Below are 18,535 nucleotides of genomic sequence, written 5' to 3'. Positions count from 1 at the left end.
GGATGGACCAAAGGGTAGAGCAAGCCTGAAGCAACTCAAGATTCAGAGAGCACATTATACTCAGTCCATAAAATAAGATGTTCTTTTAAAAAGGAACTGAAGGAGGGGCACCTGGGTGGCTCAGTTGGTTAAGTGTCCAACTTCAGCTCAGGTCATGATCTCACAGTCCATGAGTTCGAGCCCCGCATTGGGCTCTGTGCTGACAGCTCAGAGCCTGGAGCCTGCTTCAGATTCTGTGTCTCCCTCTTTCTCTGCCTCCCCCCTGCTCATGCTTGGTCTCTCTCTGTCTCAAAAATAAATAAAAACACTTAAAAAATTAAAAAAAAAAAAAAAAAGGAACTGAAGGAGCAGTGGACCAAGTTCACCACAGCCACCCATTCTGCTTGGCCAGTCAGCCCCCTCCTTAGTGTTCTGAGCCCCACAATGTGAAAAACCCTAGGCTGAGCTTCCTGGAGAATAATGGGGGAGAAGTCAGGATCTCCACTTTCAAGAGAGTCCCTTCAACAGTGGGAGGCTGGACATGTGTGGAGGGACAAGACAGCACACACAAGGCCACGTAAACAAATTCAGGCTGACCAGAAGCACTCCTGGTCTCTGAGTGGCTCTGAGCAGACAACCCAGGCTAGGTTAACTGTGTGTTCCCCCCAGGATGTGGCCTCCATCACCTTCAACCATCTTCTTTTTTTTTTTTTTTTTAATTTTTTTTTAACGTTTATTTACTATTGAGAGACAGAGAGAGACAGAGCATGAGCAAGGGAGGGGCAGAGAGAGGAGGAGACACAGAATCAGAAGCAGGCTCCAGGCTCTGAGCTGTCAGCACAGAGCCCGACGCGGGGCTTAAACTCACAAACCACAAGATCATGACCTGAGCCTAAGTAGGCTTCTTAACCAACTGAGCCATCCAGGCGCCCCACCTTCAACCATCTTCTGATGTGATATGTCAAATGGTCCCAGAGATGCGTTAACCAAACACTCCTCCACAATCCCTTCCCTGGTTCCTCGTCCTCCATCAGGCTCAAGAACTGTCAACATCTTCCAGGGCTTAAGCCGAGGCCCTTGTTTTCTCTTCTCACACACACATCAGAGACCCCACTCTATTCCTTCAGCCTCAGTTCTCCATGCTTCTCCAGTTCTAACCTCCATCCCAAACTCCCAGCCTACACCCCCACCTAGATGTCACACAGATGCCTCCTCAAACTCAAAGTGCTCAAAGCCAGTCCCTCCTCCTTTGTATTCGGTGTCAGTTAACCCCGACCCCCTGAGTCACCCAAGCTAAAAACGCTGACTCTAGTCTTTCTTAGTGCCTCTTGCTCCAAGTTTGTCCAAGTTAACCTATAAGCAGACTCTGTCATCAGAGTGGCTCTGGAATCTGGCCCCTCCACTCAACGCTCAGGCACTCCCACCTAACATTTGGACTGGTGCAACCCTCTCTCTTCTCACTGGCCTCTCTCCCTCCACACACCCCCTCCAGCCCCTGCTCCCCACTACTGCCCAAGCCTTCTTTCAAAAACATCAGGAATGCACACATGCTTCCTTTGCTTCTTAAAACCTTAAAATCCCTAGGATTACCCAGATAAAATCCAGACCTATCTGAAATGGACATGCAAAGTCTGCCATTACCAAAAACAAAAACAAAAACAAAAACCATAAAAACCCCAAACAACAACAACAACAAACGGCTAGGGATGCCTGGTTGACTCAGCCAGTTAAGCATCCAACCTCAGCTCAGGTTACGATCTCAGGGTTCGTGACTTTGAGCCCCACGTTGGGCTCTGTGCTGACACAGGGAGCTCTCTTTCCCTCTCTCTGCCCCTTCTCCATGCACTCTCTCTCTCTCTCTCAAAATAAAGAAATAAACTTAAAGAAAAAAAAAAAAAAGGCTGCCATGATCTACCCTAAAATTCTCCCTCCAGCTCTCTCTCCCCTCTCCCAACAAACACACCCTCCACGTACCTAGATTCCAGATACACTAGACGGTCCAGCACGGATGCTCTGGCCTAGCTCACACGCTTCCTTCTGCCTAAATGCCCCGTCCGTGCCTCTCTTGCGATGCTTCCTGCCCTTCAAGGCCAGCTCAAATACCACCTCCGCCGACACTTGCCTCAGATCCTCCTGTTGAAGTGTGAAGGAAGGAAGGGGGTGAAGTACAGCAACTGCCCACAGAGGCCACTCTGACTACTGACCAGGGAGGGGGAGTGTGCCTTGGCCGAGTCACCATATTTCAGGGTCTGATCCTCAGCGTTGCAGGAGAAGTATGCTTTCTGAGGCTGCCTGAAGAGTCCAAGCAGTCTAATTGTTCCTAATGAAAGCCACAGAAACAGATACACACTTCAGAAACACAGCGCCACCAGGAGAACCTGATACAGGGCCAGCTGATCCGCCCAGGCTCTCCTGGACACAGGGAGCAAGCTCCGGCTAGAGGGTTTGCATGGTGAACACAGAGAGCCGGCCTGCCACCAGCCAAGGCACCCACCGTGTCCCTCAGAAGACAGTGTAGAGTAATGGCTGAGTTAGTAGTTACAGAGCCTGGGTTTGGAACCACTTATTCTGTGACTTTGATTAATCTACCTAGACTCTTCGTTCCTCATCTGTCAAATGGGCTAATGATCCCTTTGTCCTGGCTATTCCCTCTGCCTGGACCACTCTTCCCCTGGATACTCAGGTAGCCCCCCTCTCCTTCTTCCTCAGGTCTCGGCTCAATTTTCACCTTTCAGAGAGGCTTTTCTTGACCTTCTTGCATCAAATAGAAACCCCTCCCCTCATCTCTAAGCAACCCCGTCCTGGGTACCCTGCCATATCCACAGTGCCTGGACCAAGGCTTAGGCAGAGGGAATGTTCTGTAGATACAGCCAGAAAGGATGAATGAAGCACGCCTACCCCCATAGAGTTGTGAGAAGATGAAGTGTTTAGAACAGGGCTTGGCCAACATCAAAGATGCGAAAATGTTAAACCTTATTAGGAGAGCCTCCTACTGAGAGAGCCTGCCCCATACCAGGAACCCAGAGATGTCCAAAAGGAGTTGAAGGGCTCAAGGGGCTCAGCCTTGTTGGAAAGACAGACGAAAGCTGCAGGAACTCAGTGGTGCTGCAACGAGGCATGAGAACCTGGCAAATTTGTGGTGTGGCTCAGCACTGCCAACAGGGAGGGTGCAAGACAGGACAGTGCCAGGAAAGGAGCCTGGACAGGAAAGCAGGGCAGATCAGGAAGAGCCTGTGGCCACAGGAGAATTTGAGTTGTGCCTTAAAGGCAATGACTGCCATTAAAGGGGCTAATCTGGATCAGGACCTAGGTACATAAGCAGTTGGACTTTGCCGGGGAGTAAGTAGAGAAAGGTAGTCAAGAGGTTTTTTGCAACAACCTTGGGGTGTCTGGCTGGCTCAGTTGGGAGAGCATGCAACTCTTGATTTCGGGGTGGTGAGTTCAAGACGCATGTTGGGTACAGAGATTACAAATAAATAAATAAATAAATAAATAAATAAATAAATAAAGGAGATTCTTGCAATAACCGAACGAGAAGTTCCAAGGGTGGCTTTTTACGAAAATAGAAGAAATGCAGGAACAAACTGACTGGAGTTCAGTGGCCGAGGGGATGACAGGGGAGGGACAGTCCAAGGATGACTAGGGATTCTGGTTTTGGCCACAATTGGGTGGAATCTGATTAGGAGTCCAAATGAAAGAACAGATTTAGGGGGAAAAGGGTTCTCTGTTTCACATGTTGCTTTTGAAGTGCCCACAGAGAAGTCCCATACCAGCTGGACATAATAAATAGGCACCATTTATAGAGTCCTTCCCAAGGGCTTGGAATGCCTAGTGTCTATTTTCATCCTCACAACAATCATTTATAGTGGGCATTAACAACCCATTTCACAGATAAGGAAACTGAGACTGAAAAACAATGTAAAGAAATTTCTAAGGCCCACAGCCAGCAAGCAGCCCAGCTGGGATGTGACCTTCCGGTCATGTCTGATGACGCCCTCCCCTCTCCCCCACCTTCACCTTGGTGCCTAGAGTCTGGACACCCGGAGTATGCACTTGTGATGTCCGCAGCACAGGCAGCCCCGTTGTGGACTGGATGCTGCCACCTGGGGGAATGTCAGATGAATGGAATGCAGAAAACACATTTAAGGGGCAGGTGGAGAAAGAGGAACCATGGAAGGAAACAACAGTCCGAGAGGGCAGGAGAGAACGGAAGGAAGCCCAGGGGGAAGAGCTGAATGAAGCCCGATCACGATGCTGTCAGAGGTCGGCTGGGCCAGGGCCCCTCCCTCAAGCCCACGGAATGTCAGACCCACAGGGGCCCAAGCACCCTCCCACCTCCATTGACACATTGTTTCTTTAGGTATGTTAATAGAGGCCACTGGTTAAAAGTTGAGCCTTCCCTGGCTCTGGGACCCTTTGTGTCTGTTCAAAATCAGGCTTGCATATCTTTGCTCTGACCCATTATGGATCGATTTGATTTTATAGTTTACATCAGAGGGAACAATCTTAATTTCAATTTCTGGGAAGTTTCTTCCAGGCTGACCTCCTGCGGTGTGGAATGCAGCACATTACATCAGGCCTGGATTACACAATGGCGCTGTTAAAGTACTCAGACCTCAGTGTTCTTACCTATAAAAATGGGGATAATATAAGCTACCTTGGAGGGATGGTTACAAAGGAGAGAGAAGTGTACCTACTCATTTACAGTAATGTGCTGTTCTATTATTAAGTTGATTCTGTTTACTGTTGGACTTCATTCCTCATTATGTGGCAAGTTTCTTAAGAGTTCTGATGCCCCTATGAGGACTTTAAGATACAAAACAGATGAACATAAGGAAGGGAAGCAAAAATAATATAAAAACAGGGAGGGGGACACAACATAAGAGGCTCTTAAATATGGAGAACAAACAGAGGGTTACAGGAGGGGTTGTGAGAGGGGGATGGGCTAAACGGGGAAGGGGCATTAAGGAATCTACTTCTGAAATCATTGTTGCACTAACTTGGATTGGATCATTGTTGATGCTAACTTGGATGTAAATTCAAAAAATTAATTAAAACAAACAAAAAAAAAGAGTTCTGATGCCCCTGTTTCTACTCCCAGATGTGGATATCAGAATCTTTAAGTGTGGGGCCCAGGTTCTGTATGTTTGTCCAGGGCTGAGAGCTACAAGCTGGCCTCTAGCCAGGAATCACTCTCTCCTTCCCCTGTTGTCTAGAGATCTTCATACTGACTTTATCAGTCTATCGGTAAACTGCCCCTTAGTAGGCAGGTCTGTCTATCGCGTGATTGGAAATTCTCAGAGGGCCACCCTCCTCCTGGACAGAATGTGGTTCTTCCCCAGTCAACTCTATTGACTCAGGCTTCTTCGTCCATTAAAATAATCTCATTTTCAGAGAACAACCCAGAGCTTTCTAATTTATTAATTTATTCTATTCACTCATTTGCAGTTGCCCCCTTAAACTCTCTACAGCATGAATAATTGGGAATTCAGGCAAAATCTGGGGTGGGGCTAGAAGAAACGGAAAGAGAAATTCAGAGGCACCTGGGTGGCTCAGTGGGTTGAGGTACAACTCTTGATTTCAGCTCAGGTCATGATCTCATGGTCAGTTGTGAGATGGAACCTCATCAGGCTCTACCCTGTGAGCATGCTTAAGGGTCTCCCTCACCCTCTCCCTCTGCCCCTCCCCGGCTCAGTCTCCCTGGCACATGCACTCACTCTCCCTATCGAAAGAAAGAAAGCAAGCAAGAAAGCAAGCAAGAAAGCAAGCAAGAAAGCAAGCAAGCAAGCAAGCAAGAAAAGAAAGCAAGAAAGCAAGAAAGAAAGAAACAGAAGTTCAACACGAACTCACCCAGGTCTCCTCTAGGTATTAATAACTGCTCTATAATGAATAATAACAACACGAACAGTTAGATAGTAATCACTGTGTCAGGCATTGTTCTAAGTGTTTTACGTATATTAATTATTTTAATCCTCAAACGTACTGTTGTGCCCACTTCACAGAAGAGGAAAGTGAAGTGACTTACCCAAAGTCACACAGTGTAAAAGGTACAGGCAGGAACTTGAACTCCAACAATCTGGGTCCAGGATCAGGATTAATAATTTAACATAAGGTAAGGAGTCTTGGGCTGGGTGGGCCAGAATCAGAGACCACTGAAGAAGGCGGCCCCTGATGCTGTCCCAGGCCTAGGGAGGAATCAGAAGGAGGAGGGACAAGTCCCAGAGAAACTAGACTGGGGGGTGGGGGGGTGGTCACAGCTGACCCCAGGCCAAAGGCTTCCTGGATTCCCTGGCAGAGTTATGAGGAACATGAAAGGGAAATTCCTCCAGGAAAAGAAAACATTTTTGAGGGTAGCTGGTTGTTGCTGTTGTTTTTTTTGTTTGTTTGTTTTTTTTTTTTTTTTTTGTTTTTTGTGTTTTTTGTGGTTTTTTTTTTTTTTTTTTTTTTTTTTTTTTGCCTCATCTCTGATTTCAGACCCAGGGTTTCTTTGCTGAGTCACGGAGGACATTATGAAAGGCGTGGGGGCGGCACAGGACTGCCACCTCCCCATTCCCAGGGACAGGCTGGGGGCTTCTGCAGCCCAGCTAGCTCCCTGCCTCTGGAAGGTTGATGCCAGATCAACCTTCTAGAATGATCCCATTCTAGAAAAAGTTCACCAAGAAGAAGCAGTTTTTACTGCTTGTCGTCCTCGAATTCCCAGGAGTCTCCTCAATGAATAAGAACATTAATGAACACTTGAATCATAACGAAGTAATAAGTAAGTGACTCAACAAACATTTACCGATCCTCTTAATGAAGGCTTTGGAATCAGACACCCTGGGGTTTGGTTCCTGGCTTCTGCCACTTATGACCGTAAACAAGTGACAGAGTCTCAGTTTCTTCAGCTATAAAATGGGGACTTCTGGGGCACCTGGCTGGCTCAGTCGTTAGAGCATGAGACTCTTGATCTCAGGGTCGTGGGTTTGAGCCCCACGTTGGGCACAGACAATATATACATACATACACACATACATACATGCATCAAATGGGGATATTTATTTCAGCCTACAAGCTTGAGGTGAGAGGCAAATGAGGTAAGAGAGAGCAAAGCTCTTGGCATGCAGTGGACAGTCCACAAGTGGTATCTTGGGGTGCCAGGCACTGTAAAGGGCCAGAAAACAAAGAGGAATACAACTCAACCCTGTAGGAGTCTGCAGTCTGGCGGGAGGGGAACAGAGATGTAATGAATCCACACTGCCAGAAGCTAGAAGAGAAGCCAGTTCCTAAGGCCAAGGACACAGAGGCAAATGACAGCCACCAAGCCTGGGTGGGCACGCCCGGAAGTTCCAACTAAAGTCTCTGGTCCAGGGTTTCTCAGACAATCATCCGCAGCTCTGGGAAAATGCAGATTCCCATTCAACAGTTGTAGGTGGGGCCCAAGATTAGGTATGTCTCTCTCTCTCTCTCTCTTTTTTTTTTTAGGTAATCACCAGGCCCAACGTGGGGCTTGACCTTCTGATCCTGAGATACCTGAGATCCTGAGCCAGCCAGGAGCAACCCAGTCCACCGGCCCCATTATGCACTTCGAACCAGCTCCCACAGCAGGTGCCAGACCATGGGTCACACTTTGAGTCCACAGCAAGGCAGTTTTAGCTGTTGTCACTCACCTACTTTTCTACTATTCTTTGTATCCATTTTAGGGCTAGCTGCTCCAAGTGACTTGCAGAACCCTGTTAACTAGACAGCTAACGGGGTCCCCCCATCTCCTCCCCCCAGATCTCAGAATCAGGCTCAGATACACCCTGCTGACTCTAATGACCACTAAGGTTCATATCCTTGAAGGTGGTTATTTATTCGCTGCCTTGAGCCCTCCCCTTTCCAGGCCAAATCATCCAAATGCTTCCGATGTTTTCACATCCGGTATTTTGTAATGAATTCCCTTGAAAAGGTCACAGACTTGTGAGAAAGGACTTTATTTATGAGTCTTTCAGTAACGTAACCATCCTCATTCCATCCTAGGGGGTGGAAGACAGAAGGGTGTACTAGAAAAGATGAGCATTTTTTGCCGATTTAACACAAGATTCCGATAACAAAGATAACACTTAGCTGACAGAAAATAGGGTAAGAAGTGTCACCAATTCAAAGATTATTTTCTTTAATTTTTAAAAATCTTTATGTATGTATGTATGTATGTTTATTTTGAGAAAGAAAGAGTGAGCGTGTGTGCACAAGTGAACAGGGAAGGGGCAGAGAGAGAGAGGGGGAGAGAGACAATCCCAAGCAAGTTCCGCACCGTCCGTGCAGGGCTCGGACTCACAAACCGTGAGATGACCACCCGAGCCAAAATCACGAGTCGGACGCTTAACCAACCAAGCCACCCAGGGGCCCGTCAAAGATGAGTTTAGATGAATCGCTGTACCAGAAAACACGAAATGCCCTAAAATCTTATGGCTCATATATGGAAGAAACTTTGATGGAGGTTTTTCCAAAATTGACAATTATCCCAATATTTATAGGACATTACCAATAATGATGTGTAAAGCTGAATGAAACTTTTCCAGACTATCAATAATTTTTTTTTAAAAAACTTCCAATCAACTATGCTAGAGAAACACTGGGTTATCTTTTCTATTTGCTCCATGGTAAAGATTACAAAATCACTGTCATAGGAGAATGCAACCAAAGAGGATACAAAAGGTGTCATAGAGGAGCATCAAGCAGTTCACATAAATATTATGTTATTTTTCTGGATTTTGTGATGTTTGGGCTTTAACATTGTTTCCTAGTATGTTGTGATTTCATCACAAAATCTAAATAAATATGCACTTTGGTATCTTTAGTATTGTGATTTTGTACTGTCCTTCTTAAAGAGGGCCTCGAAAATTGCAGAAGCTTTAGACCCAACAAAATCTGAATCTACCCTGGGTATACTGGGAAGCATGTGGGCTCTGGGGTCAGACCTGGTCTTAAATCACAGATCTTGGGGCGCTGGGGTGGCTCAGTCGGTTAAGTGCCCGACTCTCGATTTCAGCTCAGGTCACGATCTCACAGTTCATGGGATCAAGCCCCGTGTCAGGCTCCGTGCTGACAGTGCAGCACCTGCTTGGGATTCTCTCTCTCTCCGACTGTCTCTGCCCCTCCCCCCACCGCCCCCTCTCTCTCAAAACAAATATAAATAAACCTAAAAAAAAAAAAAAAATCACAGCTCTGCCAGTTGCTGGCTGTGTGCTGTGTGGCCTTTGACAAGTTACTTAACTTCCCGGAACTGTCTTCTTCTCCTTTATCTAGAAATGGAATGGTAATATCTGTCTTGTAGGCTTCTCTGAGGGTTACATAAGATACTGCATGTAAAGTGGCTATTATGTGGCCATCACAATGACCTTGTGGTAAAGAGACAATAGAGACAGTGAGAGGTTCATTTGAGGTCACCCAGCTGAGGAGACGTACTTTAGAAAGAATCTGGATTTCAAGTTTATATTAACAATCTTCCTTTCTCTTACCTCCCACCCCTTTCAAGACAGGAAGTAAAAAGCATCCTGTATTATCACTGAGCTCACCCGCGTTCTTCACCAAAGAGAGGTCACAGAGCTTTTCGCCACCATGTAGAAATGTGCGATGAGCACCCCTCTGACAGAGCCTGTGGGAAATAATGAATCAGATGAAATTAAGAAATACTTGGCCTTTTGTTGAAATCACATATTTGGTTACCAGTTTTGTGTTCTCCTTTTTCTACCAACTCAAACAATCCCAAGATTCTTCTCTTTTTTTCCACAAACGTATGCCAGTTTATTCACAAGCATTGTCTCATTTCATGCTTGCAGTGGTCCCGCGTAATAAGCAGTTGTGACTCCCATTTTGTGGATGAAGAAACTGAGGCTCCGGGAGATACAGCACCTTGCCCGGATGTGACTCCTGGTCTGTCTCATGCCAGAGCCCAGACTTTTAATCATTGGGCCACACTGCCTTCCTGCCACTTGCCCCCACTTGTATTTTTCTGTACGGTGGGATTAGGATTTGGGTGTATTCTGGAATAGGCATGGACAATCAGAGGATTCTTGTGACTCCCTGTCTCCATGGACCTTAGCATTGCCCAGCCCCACCAAACTACTCCTATTTCTCTGTATCTGTCCTACTGGCACATGCTTTTGATCCCAATGCTCCCGACAGAGTAGAACAAAGAGCTGTTTGCCTCTCAAAGAACCACAGGGTGGACGTCATAAGACCTCGGTTCTAATCTGGTTGGTCCACCATTTTGCCCTTCGGCAAGTCTGCTGATCTCTCTGGACCTCGTCTGACGTACTTTAAAAATATGGTAGGAAAGAGATACTTCCAGGATCCTTTACTATCCCAACATCCTCTAAATGAGTCCATCCGGTAAACACACATGCAGGTAATGAACACGTTCCTGCTGATTTTCTGAAGATTCCCCTCCGAGAACTAGAGGGTCTTCTTTTTATAGTGCATCACGAAGGCTGCAAAGGAGATGTGGCCACAGAGTTTAGATAGCCCTGGCTCTGAATCCCAGCTCCACCAGTCCCTGGCTATATGGCCTTGGGCGAGCCCTTAACTTCCTGAAGTTTCCTTTTCCTCCTCCATAAGATGGTAGTTTCATAACGGTCCCCTTCCCAAAAGCTGTGAAGATACAAAAGATGAGGCCTGGAAAGGGCTCACTACCATGCTGGGGACTCAGCATATGGAGGCCATTATGGTCATCACTGTGTACGATGTGCTCAGGCCTCCTCTTCTGCTTTCGACCGGGGACATAAGAACCGAAGGGGGAACCTCAAAGACACACTGAGATGGAAGGGCCAAAGGAGCAAGGGACACGGGATGGACAGATGGTGTAACTCCAGATGGCTGCACATGGCTGATCTGGGGAAGAAAATGGCTCACCCTCTGCCCAGCCCCACCCGTGTGTATCTGGGCAATGTCAATGAGACACTGGGCTGGAAAACGCTAGAGAATGCTAAAATATCCAAAGTGGGAATTACAGATATTTCTGCAATGCATCCCCAATTTTCTATCTCAGCGGGCAATGCCAAATCCCTGGGCTACAGCACAGAGTCTGTTCTTTCCTTCTCTCCACCTGGCACCATTCCTAATCAGAATTTCATTCTCCATTCAAGCAGTCAACTCAAAGCCTCCAATTCTTCCAGCATCTGAGAGCTCAGCCCATCTGCTCTACATCCTTGAAAAGAAACAAATAAACTGATAAACCAAACAACATTCCTACCATTTCTCTCTTAAAAAACAAAACTTGGCATTTATTTCTAATATTGAAAAAATGGAAACAATCTAACTGTCCAACAACAGAGAATTCATCAAATAAACTGTAACCTTGTAATAGGTTATACTCTAATACGGTAAGGTACTATGATAGAATATCGTACTACATGATATATAATACCATATTACACATTACCACTGAATACCAAGGGCGACCACAGATGTAGAATGGAGTGGTGGTTACCAGTGTGAGCCCCGGAGGTGGACCGACCTGGGTCCGTCATACACCAGCTGTGTGGCCTTGACAAGTCTTTCTCTGCCTTAGGTGTGCAACGGAAAAATGACAAGAATAATAAACAGAGTTCTGACCCCGCTGTCAGACTTCCTGCCTGGTTTAACTTCTGGCTCTGTCACTTCCTAATTGCTGTGCAGTCTTCGACAGGTTAATGAAGCCCTCTGTTCCTCAGTTTCCTCATCTGTAAATAGGGTCTACCACCCAGGGATTTTGGGGGGTGAGGATTAAGTGAGATAGCAGGTGAAATCCTTAGAAGAGTACTCTGCACGGCGGGTATGATGTTTATCATCCCCCTGCTACCACACCACCTCTCTTGCCCGCCAAGTGATTCCTAAATATAAACGCACATCCAAACTGCCTAGAACATACCACCCTGAAAAAGAACACCTGAGCTCCTCCAGATGTGCCACATCAACCTGTATCCAGCCCACGTGGGCCCCTTGGCAGGGGTGTCTGTCAGAGGTAAGAACGGGTTAAGCAGGCACTGGCCCTCTTCCCTCTCACAGGAGCAGCTGGAGGGTGCTGGGGCTCGCTTTAGTCCGGTGGAAAAACAACAGCCTGAGCTCAGGGCATGGTGAACCACGTGATGGTGCGCGCTGCCCTTGAGCTTTACTGGAAACCCACCGGCTGTCTGCAGAGGGCTTCTGATGGAGGGTCCCAAGTGCCCCGGTTACCGCTCCACAACAGCCCGACTTAGCCGGGGGGTCACAGAGAGGCAGCCACCTGTTGAACCACAGCACAGTTCATTTCCCATCTTAGTTCTTCCTCTGGGTAAACCCTGGCACTATTATCAATTTAACCCTCAAAAGGGGGGTGGGTGGGTGGCCAATCTGCCATTTCTCTTGAGCCTAACTGTCAATTTCCCACGGTTCTTGACTCCCAACAGAACTAGGACAGTTCACATGTCCCGTTCCACTTTGCGAAGGGTTAATATACACATGATCCCGTTATGAATAATGCTTGGACAGGTTAGGATGCCCTTTCCCCTCCACTAACTGACCTCATCTTCACAAGAACACTGGGAGCCGAACTGGGGGAGCTCCAAGATAGGGGAAGAAGGTAAGGCCAATGGAGGTATGGAGGTATGGAGGTAACATTGCCAGCATGTTGCCTGGCAATACAAGGGTGGCCTGACCTCGGCAAGAGCTGGGCCTACCTCCTCAGCGTCTGAGGCTCCAAACTAGGACCTGCCAGCACGTCTGCAGGGGCCTCCGCTTCTGGGGGGAAACTCAAGGTAGACAGTGCCCTGACACAGAGACACATGCCACACAGCCGAGTCTAAACCCACCTGGGAGACACAGTGGACACAGTGGACAGGACAGAGGCACCCGGGGCCTCTGGCCAGCGTGGTCTGTCCTTGCAGGCCCTTCCCCAAGGGCAACCAGAGGCAAAGCAGAGGCGGTGTGGTGGGTAAGGGAGCAAAACTTAAGGGAAGGGGCCAAAAAGGTTCTTATGTTGGGGGCAAGGGCTGGGAGAGGTGACTTTTTCCACCAAAGGGAAAGTCACCAGGCCAGGTCAGGCCCCCTCTCTACTCAGTCGCCTCTTGCTTTTTTTTTTTTTTTTTTTAAGTATCCACAGCTCATGGGCCTTTCTTTGTAGATGTGTTAGTTTTTGGTCCAGGGACAATCTGGTCTCGTGGTTTGGACGCCATTCTCTTTAAGGTAGCTGTGCACACCCCTGCTGCACCCATTCTGCTTTGATCTCATGGCGAGCTTCTCAGAGTCTGACTTTTCTTTCCAGCTCTGGGTGTAGGTGAGGGGAGCGGGGACAGATGCATCTCCGTGGCTGCTGGATGGAATTATGACCCTCACTTTATGTATGAGGAAGCCGTGATAACAAAACCGTGCTTTGTAGATGAAGGGTGTCACACCATACGCTCCCTGGGGTAGACACCCCGGGGGGGGGGGCTGATGTCAATAACACCTCCTGGCCCCGTGGCACGGAGCACAGAGCCTCCCCATCAGGAGCCTTCCGCACATGCCTGCACGTGGGAATCCAAGGATGGGTGAAGCTGGGGCCACGGGGCAGTGGTTCCTTGCAGGGTCTGCCTGCCAAGAGGGGATATTGGAAGAACTGTATGACAGTTGTAGGTGGCAGAACTGAGTGGAACCGCTCACATCGTTACCCAGTCCCCCACCTAAAAGCTCACATTTGCAGAATGACTCACTGGGATGAGGGGGTCCAAACTGTGGCCCTGAAGTAAGAGAATCTCAGGGTCAAAAGGGGATTCGAAGGCACCTACTTGCCTACCCAAATTATTCACTTTCCCCACAACCCTAGTTCCCAGAAATTTACATTTCAAAGACCAATAAAATTTCCCCCAAAATTTTGGAGACCAAAAAGTAAGACTATTGCCAAGTAAGGTTATTAGGGAAAAAACCTATAATCTATATATACCATATTTCATAAAACAAAGACTCCCTGAATACCAAACCCTTTGAGAAGACTCAGATTAAAGGATAATGCTTTCTTTTTAACCTAATCTTTAATAATAATAATAATAATAAAGTCTACACCCAACATGGGGCTTGAACCCTGAGATCAAGAGTCGCATGCTCTTTCAACTGAGCCAGCCAGGTGCCCCTAAAGGATAGTACTTTCAATGGAATGCATTTAGTTACACAAAAAAACCCCAGTACATCCTCTGATGAAAACTAGTTTGGAATCACAGCCCTGTACCAGCCCCTCAATGATCCGTGCAGCACTTGCTAAATTTCTTTAGTGGTGGGAGCTCACCATTTCTGAGATGGCCCAACTTATTTTCCAAAAACTCTCACTACTAAGATTTTTTAAAGTATACAAATAGGACCACCCTGGTGGCTCAGCTGGTTAAGCATCCGACTCCAGCTCAGGTCATGATCTCTCAGTTCATGAGCTCAAGCCCCACGTCTGGCTCTGTGCCGACAGCTCAGAGCCTGGAGCCTGCTTCAGATTCTGTGTCTCCCTCTCTCTCTGTCCCTCCCCTGCTTGTGCTCTGTCTCTCTCTTTCTCTCAAAAATAAACATTAAAAAAATATACATATATATAGATATATTCTTTGTTTTAAATGTTTATTTATTTTGAGAGAGAGAGAGGGAGAGAGAGAGGGAGAGAGAGAATTCCAAGCAGGCTCCACACTGTCAGCACAGAGCCCGACACGGGGCTCCATCCCACGAACCATGAGATCATGACCTGAGCCAAAATCAAGAGTCAGACGCTTAACCGACTGAGCCACCCAGGTGCCCCAAGATACATTCTTATAAAAAATTAATCTGTTAGGGGTAATGTTTCAGTAACTTTGGTCCCTTCACTCTACTCCATACTCTGCAACCACCTGCAGCACCAATTCCATTGAGGCCAGGTGAGTAGTAAGAATGACAGCTAAAACCCCAAGTGCCCACTATGAGCCAAACACTGCTATGGGGTTAATATGTATTCATTCAATTACTTCCTAGACCAACCTCATGGGGTAGGTATAAGTATTATTCCTCCTTATGGAGTTTTAGGAAGCACAAAGAATAATTTGCCCAAGTAATGGCCAAGTTCACACTGCAGCTCCAGCAGCCAGGTTCCAGAGCCCATCCTTCTTTCTTTTTTTTTTTAATGTTTATTTATTTTTGAGAGAGAGAGAGACAGGATGTGAGTGGGTGAGGGCAGAGAGAGAGGGAGACACAGAATCCGAAACAGGCTCCAGGCTCTGAGCTGTCAGCACAGAGCCCGATGTGGGATTCGAACCCACAAACTGTGAGATTGTAACCTGAGCTGCAGTTGGATGCCCAAGTGACCGAGCCACCCAGGTGCCCCCAGAGCCCATCCTTCTTAACTATGGCACTTGTAGGAAGGCTTCCTGACAAATCCAATTTGAAGGCAAGAAATACATTCTTCACATCCCTCCTCCTCCCGTGGCCCCTGCCCCAGTTCAACTTCTCCTTCCATTTCCCCTGGATGGCCACAGTAAGCCCAACCCGTATCCCAGCCTCCACTCTGCATCGAATGTACTCCCTCCAATCTCGCACACATTTAAGTTGCTGGTTTAAACTTATTCTCCACATAAAGGTAGTTACGCTCGATTAAAGAAAAGTTGGGAAATACAGAAAAGCAGAAAGAAAAGCAAAAAGAATCCAATGTTATTCATAGCCTTACCAACCACCAAAACTCCTCTGTGAACATTTTGATAATATTCCTTCCAGTCTCTCTTTTGTAATACATGAAGCCTTTTTATCCATACGTGAGATTTTTTTTTTCAAAGACTTGGCTATCACCACACTAAATCTATAATTTTAGTGAAGCTTGTGGGCATTTTTCACATTATTAAACAGAAAGCTGTTAATGTAAGGTTAAGCTCCGGTCATCTTAATTGTTGCTCGAAAATTTCCACAGCTCCTCCCATACCTATCAAATAAATTTCAGATTCCTTAGTTTGGCATTCAAGGCCTTTCCAAAGCTCCTCCCATTCCTATCAAGTAGATTTCAAATTCCTTAGTTTGGCATTCAAGGCCCTCTATAACCTATTGCAGTGTTTTTGTTGTTTTTAAAGATTTTAAAGTAATCTCTACACCCAATGTGGAACTTGAACTCGCAACCTTGAGATCAAGAGTTGCACGCTCCATAGACTGAGCCAGCCAGGAGCCCCTACTGCAGTGTGTTTTACCTCCCATTTTCCCATACCCTGGCCCCCGCCCCAACACACATTCTTAGCGTATGGGATCTCCACTGCTTGACCTCTCCCTACACCCACCCACTGGGCCTTTGCTGATACAAGTTCCAGATTTAAAGGACACATCCACTTTGATCGTTCTATGCTGAAAACGAACCCCTATTTCACCCTTTCCCTACCCCAACCTCCACCATCATTGGCTCAGGGCAAATACCTTGGAGTTATCTGTGACTCCTTTTTTTCTCACGGTTCCCAATTCCAATCCATTAGCAACTTCAATAGGCTTTGCCTTGGAATACCTCCCTTTGCAGCACCTGCCCCCTGACCTAAATTCAAACTGCCCGTATTTGTCACCCAGGCGAATGTAACAGCCTATATCTAGAACCTCCCTGCTTTTCACTCTGGTCTCCATGCACGCTGCTTCTGAGGCAGGAGTCAAAGGGTTCTTTAGAAAAGTGAATTAAGGGTGCCTGGGTAGCTCAGTCAGTTATGTGGCCAACTCTTGATCTCAGCTCAGGCCATGATCTCACAGTTCATGAGATCGAGCCCCTCGGTGGAGCCTCACCTCAGGCTTTGCACTGGCAGCACTGAGCCTGCTTGGGATCCCTCTTTCCCTACTCATATTCTCTCTCTCTCTCTCCCTCTCCCAAAAGTCTCCAATGGCTTCCCATCATATTTAGAATAAAATCCAAAAGGCTGAACCCCATCTCCTTGACCTCATTTATTACCACTCCTACTTTCCTTTACTACCCTCCAGCCACATTTGCCTCCTAGCAGTACCGGAAACTCAATAACCCATTCAGGTCTTAACTGCTTTGTACCTGCTACTTCCTTTGCTTGGAAAGCTCTTCCTCTAGGGCTGTGCTGTCCAGAATGGTGGCCACATGTATCCACTGAACACCTGAAACGTGATTGCTCTCAACTGAGATGTGCTTCTGAGTGTAAAATACACACCAGATCTCAAAGGCTTAGTAAAAACGATACAAGATATCACATTAATAATTTGTCTATTGGTTACATGATGAAATAATATTTTAGATGTATTAGGTAAAATAAAATGTTATTAAGGGGCACCTGGGTGGCTCGGTTGGTTGAGCATCTGACTTTGGCTCTGGTCATGACCTCGCGGTTTGTGGGTTCAAGCCCTGCGTCAGGGCTCTGTGCTGACAGCATGGAGCCTGGAGCCTGCTTCGGATTCCTGTGGCCCCCTCTCTCTCTGCTCCTCCCTAGCTCGTGCTCTGTCTATCTCTCTGTCTCTCTCTCTCTGTCTCAAAAGCAAATAAACATTTAAAAATATTTTAAAAAATAAAGTGTTATTAAAATTAATGTCACTTGTTTCTACTTTTTTTTTTTTTAATGTTTATTTATTTGAGAGAGAGAGAGAGAGAGAGAGCAAGCAGGGGAGGGGTAGAGAGAGGGGGAGACACAGAATCCGAAGCAGGCTCTGTGCCGACAGCAGGAAGTCCGATGCAGGGCTTGAGCTCAGGAACTGTGAGATCATGACCTTAGCCAAAGTCGGACGCTTAACCAACTGAGCCACCCAGGTGCCCTGTTCTTTCTACTTTTTAAAATGTGGCTACAAGAATATTTAAAATCAGGGGCGCCTGGGTGGCTCAGTCGTTTAAGCGGCCGACTTCGGCTCAGGTCATGATCTCGCGGTCCGTGAGTTCGAGCCCCGCGTCGGGCTCTGTGCTGACAGCTCAGAGCCTGGAGCCTGTTTCAGATTCTGTGTCTCCCTCTCTCTGACCCTCCCCTGTTCATGCTCTGTCTCTCTCTGTCTCAATAAATAAACATTAAAAAAAATTAAACAAACAAAAAAAAAAAGAATATTTAAAATTATACATGTGGTTTGCCTTGCATTTCTATTTGGCAAAGCTGCCCCAGGACACTGGTTCTCCACCCTGGCTACACATCGGAATCACCTAAAGAACTTACAAAATACCGGTGCCGGGGCTCCATCTCCAGAGATTCTGATTTGATTGGCTTGGAGTGTTGCCTGGGCGCTGAGATTTTTAAAAGCTCCCTCAGACGATTCTAATGTCCAGCTAGGACTGAGCACCACCACAGCTCTAGATATTCTCACGGATCCTCACTCAGGTCTCAGCTGGAACGTTACCGCCTCAGAAAGGCCTTCCCTGACCAGCCCCATTCAAAGGACTCCATCACACCCAGGCGTTCACGTTCTATGCCCAGGTCCTGCTTTATCTTTCTTCATAATTTTCCCACGGTCAGACATTACGTACTCATTTGTTCAAATGCTTAGGGTGTGACCCCCTATCAGAATGTAAGCTCTCCAAGGGCAGAAAGTGTGCCTCACCTCTGCAGTGTTTTCAGTATCTAGAACAATGCAGAGCGAGCAGAAGCTTAATAATATTTGTTGCAAGAGGGGCGCCTGGGTGGCTCAGTCGGTTGAGCGTCCG

General features: G+C 47.0%; 1 protein-coding gene and 1 non-coding gene across 5 annotated transcripts in view; one reads left to right on the top strand and one right to left on the bottom strand.

Moving 5' to 3' along the window:
- Positions 1–18,535, bottom strand: part of CCND3 (cyclin D3) — a 98,300-nt gene that overhangs the window by 23,887 nt on the left and 55,878 nt on the right. For 2 of the 4 annotated variants that reach the window (XM_019457118.2, XM_019457120.2), the window contains exon 2: positions 9,516–9,595. The exons of the other annotated variants lie outside the window; for them this stretch is intronic. The gene's annotated coding sequence lies outside the window, so the exon portion shown is untranslated. The remainder of the gene's footprint in view (positions 1–9,515; positions 9,596–18,535) is intronic. 4 annotated transcript variants of the gene reach the window in all.
- On the top strand, positions 6,888–6,960 carry TRNAK-CUU (transfer RNA lysine (anticodon CUU)). The gene has a single exon. It is a non-coding gene; the product is annotated as a tRNA-Lys (tRNA).

This window comes from Panthera pardus, unplaced genomic scaffold (assembly GCF_024362965.1).
Source record: "Panthera pardus isolate Hobbes unplaced genomic scaffold, ASM2436296v1 HiC_scaffold_17, whole genome shotgun sequence".
Lineage (NCBI taxonomy): Eukaryota > Metazoa > Chordata > Mammalia > Carnivora > Felidae > Panthera > Panthera pardus.
Note: the sequence above shows the minus strand (reverse complement) of the source record. Positions and strands in the feature narration are given on the sequence as shown.